We start from the raw sequence: 7,746 nt of genomic DNA on the forward strand, positions 1-7,746 counted from the left end.
CTGCGATTTTCATCACTCTAGATTAATCTTGAATTACCTGGAATCTCATTAGAAATTTTGTGTGAACTTTCTGCACTTTGTGTGAACTTTGTGTGGCAGATTTCCTCAGCATAACAATGTGAGTTTCCCCATGCTATTGCTTACATTTCTGGTTGGTTTCTTGTGCTACTTTATTTACTAGTATAGCAGCTATGGCTTTGTCAGAACCGTTTTTCAGATTATTCAAACTCTTTGGTTATTTTCATCCTGCAAAGGATCTCCCCAATAGACTGAATGTTTTTTTTTTTTTCCCATCAGTTTTGATCACTGTGAAAGTGAGTACTTTGAAATGCCAATTTCTGTAAATGGCACCAAACAAAACTGTGCCATTCTCCAGTCAGATTGACTTAAGGAATTATCCCTTCTGAAAAGAAGGGTACCTGGGATGTGAGGAAGTTTACTATCTGTTGTTTCCCTTATGAGCCATTCATATATAATCTTGTTCAGGTGACATCCACTGCATAGGACTACTTGAAATCCTTGGCCAGTATGAAGGCTTAACTCCAAGAAACCCATGCATGTTCCCTCAGACCGCTTTGTTACCCTGTGAGAAAGCATGGTTTCACAAGGCAAGGTGGATAGTCTGGTGGAGAGAAGAAGTAGAATAAAGAACAACATAGGAAATACATTTTGATCTAAGAAATTGTAATGTTTATAGACATTGGCGTAACACATGGCATTTGGAAATATGTTTATAATCTCATCGAATGCAGAATATTGTCTTTATAAAAAATATAGACAAAATGTCTATACAAAAAGTTTACAATGGAATTCTATGCCTCCATCAGAAAGAATGACATTGCCCCATGTGTTAGGAAATGGAAAGACTTGGAAAAAATTATATTAAGTGAAGTAAGCCAGGCCCAAAGAAACATAGGTCCCATGGTTTCCCTTATTTACAGCAACTAGTATATGTCTGAGTCAAGCAGAAAAGGTCAGATAATTTGGTGTTAGGGAAATGAACCCTAAGATATGTATTCAAATGTTTTTTTTCTTTCAGGTGATTGTTTCTAACACATTTATAAGATGATTTCTTTGTTACTTTGTATGTCTTTCTCCCATGGCATAACCCCTGCTTTTACTGTATTTGAGGTTGGTATAATTTGTGGAGGGGAAGGGAAAAAACAAATAGTTTGAATAGGGATACAGGTGAACCCATTGCAACAATGAGATGTACAAGTCATTATGTGGAAAAACTTTACAACTTTGGTGGGGGGGGAGGGTTGAGGTAGGAAGGATGGGAAGGGATGGAAAGGGGAAACAAAGGAAGAGGCTACAATGCTTGATAAGAAATATACTCATTATGTTGCCCATGTAATTGTAACCCCTCTGTACAGTATTTTCACAATAAAAAAAAAAGTTTATGTTAGCCGGGCACCAGTGGCTCATGCCTGTAATCCTAGCTACTCAAGAGGCTGAATTCTGAGGATAGTGGTTCAAAGCCAGCCCGGGCAGGAAAGTCTGTGAGACTCTTATCTCCAATAAACCACTAAAACACCGGACGTGGCGCTGTGGCTCAAGCAGTAGAGAGCTGGCTGTGAGCTAAAGAGCACAGGGACAGTGCCCAAGCCCAGAGTTCAAGCCCCACGACTGACCAAAAAAAAAAAAAAAAGTTTATGTTTGGGTAATTGCATATATATCATAGAGGCTCCTAAGTATTTGAGGGTCAGGGTGGCTTTGCTTTGTAAACTATTTCTTTTCACATCATCAAGCAGCCAAAATCCATTCACCACAGGAATTTGTGTTTCAACTACCTAAAAGTTAAATACGCTCTTTAACACATGAGGGCATTATGAGGATTTATAACTCTTGGCAACTGTTCTGTCTTTTTGGCTTGATCATTTGGGGACAGGCTTAAGATTTTGTAGTTAAACTAATTATACTGGTTTACCCTTAAAATGAATAAAATGGTCCAAATCTTCTGTCAATGATATTTATAATAAAACTCTATCCAAATGTACATGACTGGTGTCCGTGGGAGTAGGAAAGGAAAAAGGAAAAGATACGGGGAGAATATGGCTGAAATAATCTATATACTTTGTGAAAACAGATCAATAAAAATTTTTTCAGGAAGGGGGAAGAAAGAATGAGAGGGAGTGATGCTGGGTTTAAATTGGAGTATATGATAGGCCTACATAGAAACATCACAATAAAATACCTTTGTACAATTAACATGTGCTAACAAAAAAATGTAATAAAACTGCTTTCTGGAGTCCAGACTATGTAAAGCTTTTTTGTAAGAATGTGAAGCTATAAGGAGGAGATTGAGGATAACAATATTTGTATCAACCTGAGAAGACATTCCGAAGCATTTATTGAATAATAATGATTATTCTCACTGACATCATAATAAATAAAAGCCAATAACACATATAAATGTTAAATGAGAAATTCAAGCTGTCTATGAGTGGTTATAGGAGCCCAACTACATAGGGTAGCATTTGGGAGGAAGGCAGGAATGTAGAGATTCTACCACTTGTCTACAGGCAAGTTAAAGGGAAAAATATTCACACAAATGTTCGTTCCTTGACTGGAAGCAGCCTGAATCTCTGAACATACAACTCCACACTAGTGCTGCCAGAGCAAGGGAGAATGTATTTTTGATCCAGGACAAATTCTTAAACATAAATTTGCTAGATTGAAAAGAACCTGAAATGGAGCAAGTTTGCTTTGAGAAATAAAACTTATATCACCTATTGATTTTAACTGGTACTATATTCTTGTGGAATAACACTAGGTTTTCACGAATAACAAAAGTTTAGAATATAATCAGATCGTATGAACAGAAAGCATGTACTGTTATTCAGCATTTCTATACTATGATAATTCGTTTGGGGTCACATACACATTTTAAGTTTTACTAAAGTGTGGTATTATAGTAAAGTGAGTTTGCTTAAAGTATACAATGTGTTGAGCTTTTGACATGTATAACATATGTCATACTTTTTGAGGATTATATAAAGTTGAGCCATAATTCCATTAAAAATAATAAACATATCATCATTTCAAAAGCTTCCTGAAACTACCTTAAAATTCCCACTTGCCATATCTCTCACCATCCTAAGAAATGATGTGTTTGCTTTATGTCCTTGCAGATCCTTCCATTTTCTAGAATATTACCTGATTGAATATACAGCATTATTTTCTAATTAGATTTCTTCCACATAGCATTATTGGGAGATTCATTTGTGCTATTCTCTTCATGGATAAATCAGTTCTAATTGTTTGCCTTGTTTTCCATTCTACTGCTACCAAAACTCATTTATCCTTTTACCTGTGACTGTTGTGAGTCCTGATACTGATGACTGTAACTAAAGCTCCTATGCACATGACTATAGAATTTTTTTTCCTTGTCGGTTGTGGGCCTTGATCTCTGAGCCTGGGTGCTGTCCCTGAGCTCTTCAGCTCAAAATGAGCGCTCTACTACTTGAGCCACAGCACCACTTCCAGTTTTCTGGTGGTCAATTGGAGATAAGAATCTCACAGACTTTCTTGCCCAGGCTGGTTTTGAACCGTGATCCTCAGATCTCAGCCTCCCAAGTAGCTAGGACTACAGGTGTGAGCCACCACCGCCTGGCTATGACTACAGATTTTTATGGAGCTATATGCTTTCTTTTTTCTGGATGGAATACCCAGGCAGGCCACAGCTTCATTTTTTCATAAATCTGTGTAACTTTTAATGAAAATGCCAAATTTATTTATAATGGTGATACAAGTTTACATTTATACATGAAGCTTTGGACAATTCAGTGGCTCCACATCCTCACTAAACCATTTGTATGGCAATTTTTAAACCATTACAATGAACAGTATATATGAATCTCATTATAATTATAATTTCATATCTCCATTGTTAATGATGTTGATCATCTTTATAATGCCTGATAAAAGAAAATAAGAGTAAGTTTCCCTTGATTGGTTTTTTAACAGGTTTATTACAGTAAATCAAGACTTCAGGAAAATTCAATGTAAGGAAAGTGGAGATGGTCTGGAAGGAAGAATGAATATGCAAGGTTGAGATACAAAATATGATATTACAGGGTTTCCCTATGGGCTCATTGGACAATTAAGGGGCACTTAAAACAAATGAATAAAATGTAGAAATGAAGAATTAGAAACTGAGCTATACCTTGCTGTCTTATGAAGCCAGAAAGACATTAGAAAGTATTTACAAAAACACCTAAAAGTATCTTACTTCATCTTGGGCAACTTGTTTGGGCTGGTTAATGGAATTCTTTGGCAACTACACAATTAGGTAATTTCTGTTTTTCTGAAAAGATTTATGAGATGAGTACAAGCAACTTCTTTAAAAATCATTCATGATTTATATACTGGGATGGGAATCATGAATTAAATTCAAGTACACACTATTGTCATCTTTGCAATCTAAAAGTTTAATTAAATCCCTAATTCATTTCTTTTAATATTCTGGATTTGTTTATCTATAATTTAGATGTCTATTATCTTTATATACTAAGCTTCAAAGTTTATAGACAGTTTAAAACAATGTCTTGTCATTAATGCCCTTTCTTCTAAGGTAGTCAATGTTTAATATAATTTCTAAGAATGATTTCCTTAAAATAAAACTGGTAAACACTGAGGTTTCATCTTAGATGCACTTTCAATGACTTCTCTAGTTAGAATTGTCAAGTGGGGACTATCTTTTCAAAGCAACCTGGAGCACATATTAAAGATAAATATATTGACCATATCCCAAATGTCTTGACTCAAAATGACTAAGAATAATAACTTGTAACAGAACAAAGAAATAATAAATGTATAAGTTTATGGTCTACTATATAACCTGCTTTGACGATTACACAATATGGCCTTATATTGAATGTCATTGCTTATCCAAATAGACAAATAATTGTTATACCCCAACTGAAAAAATTCTAAATTAAAATATAAAACTGTCTAGGTTGTTTTTGTAATAAATATTTGGGGTTCCTAATTCAGTAGATTCAAGTAGACAATATTCTGCTAATAGATCTTTTCACTGTTTTGTTATTCTACCTCTCCACACTTACTGTGGCTTCAACCTGCAATTAGAACTCTAAGGATTATACCATACTCATGATTTTTTTTGAAATTTAGGTGTTATCCCTTAGGAATAGTAAAAAGTCTCCATAGGATATATTTAATAGACAAGAAGTATGCATTGCATATTTTGTGTGTCACACATAGAGAGACAGAGGCATGAAAAGTCTATATATTTTGTTCCCAAAGAGAATATGGCTAAATCTTTTACTGGACCGACCTCAACATCTCAAATCCCTTTTGTAACCATTCATTATACTTATTTTCCAAACACATGTAGTTTTCTGACACTGCTGAGTTATTTTCATATATTTTGACCTCAAATTGCTTTCCATTTTCTTGATCCATTTGTTCATTGAGGGGAATCTGGGATAATTCTATACCTTGACTAAGATGAATAGTGCTACAGTGAACATGGTTGTGCTGGTGACCTGACTGTTTTCTAGTTTGTAATCTTTTGCATAAATTCTCAAGAGTGGAATTGCTGGTTCATAGGGTAACTCCATTATTAGTTCATGAGGAACCTCCATACTGCTTTCCAAAGTGGTTATACTAGTTTCATTCTCATTAACAGTGTATTAGAGTTCGTTTTTACCCACACCTGCACCAGCATTTGTTATCGATTGTATCTTGATGATGGCCATGCTAACTGGAGTGAGATGGAATCTCAGTGTTATTAAGATTTGAATTTCTTTTATGACCAGAGATGTTAAGCACTTCTTCACATATGTTCCTCAGCACAGGCAGGAACTTTCTGCACAAAGATCCAGAAACATAGCAAATCAAATAAAGAATGGATCAATGGGATTGCATCAAACAAACAAAAAAAAAGTTCATGGCAAAGGACATAGATAACAAGCTAAAAAGACAGCTTACAGAATGAGAAAAGTTCTTTGCCAGCTATATGTCTAAGAGGGGCCCAATATCGAGAATATACAGAGAGCTTAAGAAACTAAATCTTCAAGAATCAACAACCCAATTAACAAATGGACAGCAGAGCTAAATAAGGACTTCTCAGGGGAAGAACTAAATATGTTTTTGTTTAAAATTTACTCCTCTTAAACCTGGGAATAATTAAGAGACAAAAATATTAAAGTAAAACACATAGAAGAAATAATTGAATTCTTTGAAATGTTAGGAAACTAGAATGCAAGATATCCTCCCTGACCATACAGGAATTTTAACACAATCCCTGAAGACCACCAGGTTTGTAAATAAGAGTTTTCCACAGCAGAATTTGAATGACTAACAAGCTCCCAGATGACACCAATGCTGCTGGACTACATGACACTTTCTGTAACAGGATTAATGTCAATGTCTAAAATATTCATTGATATATATTGACTCCCAATGAAAGAGTCACTAATACATTGAAATTTAGGTTGAGGAGGCACTTAGTACCCAAAGTACACATAACACAAACTAACCTGATAATGGCATACTGTAGCTAAATTTTTAAAAGTGAAGGTAAAGGAATTATTTTCAGATCTACAAAACAGAAGTACCCAGTGGTATTTAAATACAAAGCTATTAGACTAACAGAAGATTTCTAGGAGGAAAAAAAAGCTAAAGTCCAAATAACATGAAATGATGTATTTTAAGTCCTGAAAAAACTATTGCCAATAAAGTATGCTGTGCCCAGTAGGATTATCCTTCAGATTTGAAGGATAAATGAACATAATCCATGACAAATATAAAGTAATAAAATTTATGACCAGTATACCACCATTACAAAGTTAGTTTGCTTGAGGGAAACAGAAATATAAAATGGTGACAGCATATAGAAGAACAAATCCTGATGCAAGAGTACACTGGAAAATTAGACTAGGAGTCAACATAAATACAGCCCACCACTAAATTTCCATGATGAATAAAAAAAGCAAGAAATAAAATCAGAAGAAAAGCAAGTAAATGGCAAGAATGATAACTTAGTATCCAATGATAACTCTCAATATAAGTGGTCTTAATTCTCTACTTAAAAGAAACTTGAACATATTTTAAAATGTGATTTTAAAAATAGGAGAAAAATGAGGGAAGGAGTAACAAGTTTGACAAGAATTGCACTTTTACCTTACTTATGGAAGTGTAACCCCTTTGTGCATCACCTGGACAATAAAAAAAAAGAAATGTGATTCAAAAAATTCTGCCTATAAGAAATGCCTCACCTACAAAAAAATGAAAATGAAAAGGTGGAAAATATTTAAAATAGATAGGCGTGAACAAATGCAGCAGTGGTACTCACTAGACACTACATGGAAAATAAACTACACAACTAGTAGATAGGAATGGGAGGGGAAAACATTATTCAAAAAGAAATATGAGCCAGATGCCAATGGCTCATACCTGTAATCCTAGCTACTCAGGAGGCTGAGATCTGAAGATTGAGGTGCAAAGCCAGCCCAGGCAGTTAAGACTGTAAGACATGTATCTCCAATAAACTATCAGAAAACCAGAAGTGGAACTGTGGCTCAAGTGGTAGAGTGCTAGCCTTGAGCCGAAGAGCTCAGGGACAACACCCAGGCCCAGAGTTCAAGCCCCACAATGGACAAAAACAAACAAACAAAAAAAAAACACTTTATCTGATTTATGAAAGTGTAACCTCTCTGTACATCACTTTTATGATAACAATAAAAATATTAAGAAATAGGATTCAAAAGAAAGCAAATG

Source organism: Dipodomys merriami, unplaced genomic scaffold, assembly GCF_024711535.1.
Source record: "Dipodomys merriami isolate MVZ:Mamm:240054 unplaced genomic scaffold, mDipMer1.0.p SCAF_10, whole genome shotgun sequence".
Lineage (NCBI taxonomy): Eukaryota > Metazoa > Chordata > Mammalia > Rodentia > Heteromyidae > Dipodomys > Dipodomys merriami.